The sequence below is a fragment of the Ambystoma mexicanum genome, chromosome 9 (assembly GCF_040938575.1).
Source record: "Ambystoma mexicanum isolate Mex_15411 chromosome 9, UKY_AmexF1_1, whole genome shotgun sequence".
Classification (NCBI taxonomy): Eukaryota; Metazoa; Chordata; class Amphibia; order Caudata; family Ambystomatidae; genus Ambystoma; species Ambystoma mexicanum.
The window spans coordinates 13,220,283-13,225,050 of NC_090931.1; positions in this window are offsets into that span (position 1 = coordinate 13,220,283).

Sequence of the window (4,768 nt, forward strand, 5' to 3'; positions counted from 1 at the left end):
GCTCCTGAAAGAGGAGAGTGATCGTAAAGGTAAGATTTAATATCCTTACTTTGAGGGGTTGCATGTCCTGGTTGTTTAAAAATGGAAACTGCTCCTGTGGCACTGGGGTTTTTTGAAGATCTATCCAATTGTTTTGTTGTTTGTAGTGTTTTGATTGATTTAAGGAGACAGTGGCTGCAGAGGAAATGTATATGTTATAATAGTAGAGCTGTATAACAGTTTTATCTTTGATCTTTGCGAATATGTTAATGGTGCTGTAAAACGAGCAGAAAGTGAATTCTAATCCAATTTAATGTAAAGTTTTAATTTGTGCTTAAGTTGAGGGAACTTTTTTAACTTTGTTTTATTGTTACGTATGCTTGGTATGTTAATATGGCATTTCATAGTTGTCTAGATGTTTTAAAGTGTGTTTGTTTATGTAAATGGTGTAAGCCGAATACAAATAGTTTGTTTGCCTGCTTGCAAGAGAACCAGTGAATGAAAATACCCTGGGAAAGGTGGGAAATAACTCATTATCCTGTGCATGAAGACTATAGTACTAAAGAGAAAGAAGGACAGGGCCATGAGCCTACACACTTAAGCCAAATACCATACCAAGGGATCCAAGAAAATTGGAACTGTTATAACTTAAGTGTAAAAACCAATCAAAATGATACTCCCTCAAAAGGGCACGCTGAGGTTTATACAGAGTAGAGACAGCCAAAATGGATTCCAAGTGAAGAGAGAAAACTCAAGATTCCCCTTGGGGAACTGAAGAGACTAATAGAAGAAGTCACAAGACACTATTTGGGGATTGCCTATTAAAGACTGTTACTAGAAGTACCCTTTTACCCTTTGGAGAAGGGAGCCATTCTACTAACCTAAGTTAGATTTTCTTAGTGGTAGGGTCAGTTAGGGTAGTTTTGTACCGCTGACTTATTTCTTTGGACATTTGCGAGAGACAAACAAGTACCTTAGTAACATAGGTAGGGACCACTCCTAGCCATAGGGATAGTCGGGCAGTATATCATTATTTTAGTAAAGGATAGTAGATCATGTCCTCTGAGAGTCCTCTGAGAGTCTGTGCCCTTCTTCCGACTCGCGACAAGATGTACTTCATCCGCCACTTTGGTGATTTCCAATATCATTTTTTTTTTAAAATCAAGACATTGGGCCTAATTCTGACTGTGCCGGTCTGTTAACAATAGTGCCGGTAAGCCTACAGGCACCGTTGCTACCGGACTGGCACAGTACGAATCTGCGGGCGGGTGCCGCCCGCAGAGTTACACAGAAGCACCGGCACCCTTGTTAATGGTGCTGGTGCTTCCTTGCCCCCATCCCATCGAGTCCTATGGGACTGAAATGGGTATAGGGATTAACAATTTACCGGATGCACCCACCCGCAGAGTTGTACTGTGCCAGTCTGATAACAACAGTGCCGGTAGGCTTACTGGCACCGTTGTTACTGGACCGGCACGGTCAGAATGAGACCCATTGTTGGAAACCACCGCTTGGTATCCACATGAAAACAGTGACCATCAATCCAAGCATTAACATTTTATTCTTTAGTTTACATGTGGTTCAAATTAATGATTTTTTAGCCTTTCCTTCATTTTGATATCACCATGTTTTATTGCAGAATATTACATCATTTTAGTGTGTTCTTTAGCATGACTGGATAAAGTACAGACACTTGGAAACCGTGACTATTACAGTGTTTCGTGTGGATACCAAGCAGGAGCACGTTCCAACAGTACTGCAGCTTGGCAAATCAATATTAGAGACCTTCTGAGCACTGGTAAGTCCATCCCTGCTGAGAAGGGAGTGGTTGAAACAGAGATCAGCTTTGGTGCGGACAATTATGATTTTTCCCATTCTCTAGCACATTGACCTGTATCCATGTCAGAAGTGGGAGTTCAAGATCAGTTCATGCCAAACTCAAGTGAAACCAGCGCTTGCACTCCATGCAGCAACTCAGTACTGAACGGACACATAGGAACATGGGCAAGCCGGAGCGCTGGGTCCGCGGAGGACGTCATGTTCACATCTGATTCCAACATGGCAAACAGGGTATTTCTGATTCCAACATGGTGAACAGGGTATTTGTAACCTGGGGGCTGAGGTATTGGCCAAACCTCATTCCAAACAGATGAACAACAAATGCAGGGAAACAAAAACACCAGCCACAAAAATGGAAGTATGTGGAACCATTAAGCCAGGGTCCGTCATGCTACACAAAGCTAAATGGGAAACTCACTGTAAATCTCAATCAGATCCCTCATAATTGAACTCACTCTAACACAATCTGTATGAAGAGGCAGAAACCTCCTGACACTATAGGTGATTGGATAGAGTTTCTGGGAGAGGGTGGTGAAATAGTGATGTCAGTTCAAGGAAGTGAGAAAAACAAAACCATACGTCACCGTACAGTAACCCCCAGGATGCACTCTAAAAGGGTCCCTCCGAACCCACAGTCATTTTAACAAATTGTTGTTCTGGGACTTCGCATCACATCAAATCCCACTTTTCAATTGTTTAAGACAGATTTTTATCAAAGTTTGTACATCGATATTCAGAGAACGTAGTTCAAACAGGAGTTTTAATGGAACAACACATTCAAAGAAGTAAACTGCAAATAAATAATATATGCAACAAAGTTTTGTTCATTAAAAAAAAACAGTTTCTGTTCATTCTAATCCAAGAAGAAAGTATCCTTCACAATCTGCCCGTATTCGCTCATAGGGCTTGTATTTTTAACAAAAAGGGTAGTAACCAGTATTATTGTATTTCTCAGTTCATATAATAGAGATAGCTTCTTTCTCCGTTCCCAAATGCGACTATTGCAATGTTTAAAACAACAGCATGACTGCTCCAAATGACTTCTTTGTAAAACAATCCATCTTCAGGGCATGGAAAGCCTAAATGTTCCTCAGTCAAATCCACTCAGGAAGGAGCACCTCTGGACCGATGGAACTGGACCTCTGCTCTCAAGTCATACCACAGCAGTGGTCAGTACTCGGCAGTAGCGAACTTCAAAACCCTTCGTTCGCGATGAGACAACCTGTACGCCGGTTGCCACAACAATCAACCGGACAGACAAGGAAGTGAACCAGAAGAGCAGAACTCGTTTTGACCAAGACAAGAGGGGCAAATAGTAAGAATAACATGTAAGAGGGTCAACCACAATCTGGGACTGAGAAAGAGGTTGGCAAAGCCAGTGGAGCCTAAGCTTAGTAGAAGCCAGGCTGAGTGTGGATGCTAGATTGAGATGTCTGCTGACATTGGCTAAGAGATGGATGGGGAAGGACCACTGCCAAAATGCATGAAGCAGTGAGTGAAGCCAGCTACTTTACCTAGCCCAGACCCTGGTGGGTGCTGCAAGGGCAGCAGCCACATAAATGAGGTCTTGTAAAATCCCTCCCGAAAGTACCTGGGGATAGTGGGGGATACCTTTCAGCCTTATCTAAGAAACCCCTGGGGTAAAGGGGATTCTGATACAAAACTTGCCCGGATAGCTTTTGTAAGGCCATCACATCATCCTGCCATGGCTTTGTCCTTCAACCTAGGACCAAGCCACAGATCACAATGAGCCCTGAAAGTCAAGGTCAAGATCAAGACAATGGGCCTCATTACGACCCAGGCGGTAAGTTACCGCCTGGGTCGTACCTTTACCACCATGGCGTAAACTATGTTTACGCCATGGTGGTTGGCGGACTTACCGCCCCATTCCGAGGTTGGCGGGGCAGTAAGTCCCCAATCCCCATTTACCCTTCCCCATTCCCATTTTTGCCCCATAGGGCATAATGGGAGTGGGGAAGGCGTTAATTACGCCACCGTAAATTACGGTGGCGTAATTAACAACAAGGTCCCTTAGCGCCATGGATTTTAACACCTGCTAAAAGCAGGTGTTAAATCCTCCATGGCGCTAAGGGACCTCGGAATCAGGCGGTAAGGGTCGGCGCTGTTTACGCTGCCGTAAACCCCTTACCGCCTGGGTCGTAATGAGGCCCAATGACCCCAAACCACAGCGAAGGAAACGTCCTTGTGAAAGAAATGGGCCAGCGTGGAAAGAACACATAAGGGCGGTAAGATTATCATCCTTATCACTTCATGCATTTTGATCTTTATTTATTTCTCACTTCTTCATGCTTATTTTCAAATATTGTAACCATCACATTGTGAGTGTATGGGTGTTTGTTTAGCATAATGTCACACTACCTCCCATTGTATATGTTGGGAACAGACTGCCATGTATGCCAGAGCGATGCTGGAAGTTTGCAGACTTCGAGGGCCCAACTCCCTCACCCAATATGCACGGAGGACTCAGTCAACCGCAAGTTCAAACTGTGGTTTATTACAGGCAAAACCAACAGGGATCGATCCAAGAACTCGAAAAATTCCAGCATGCCACACAGTAAATGGCGCGCAGGCCACTTTTGGCCTAAAAACACGTCACTACTCGGTCATTACTTGGGCCGTTCTCCAAACACCTATCGCTGTGTGGGATTGTCCGTCAGTATAATAACCTATATGGGCACATGCATGTGTTAATCTACTGGTTCTCGCATGTCAGGTGGCTGGCCTGTCCCATCCCCAATTTACTAACTAATACATTGTTGCAGAGTAGTGGAGTTACTGTTGATTCTTGCCTGTTGCTGCCCACCCCTAGAGTGCTAAACTGTTATTGGCTAGAGCCGACGTCCCCAGGCCTGGGATCCAAAGTGGTTCTCAGCTCACTGTGCACCTTTTCAAGTTGATGCAAATATTATGTGTCTGTATTGTAACTTGT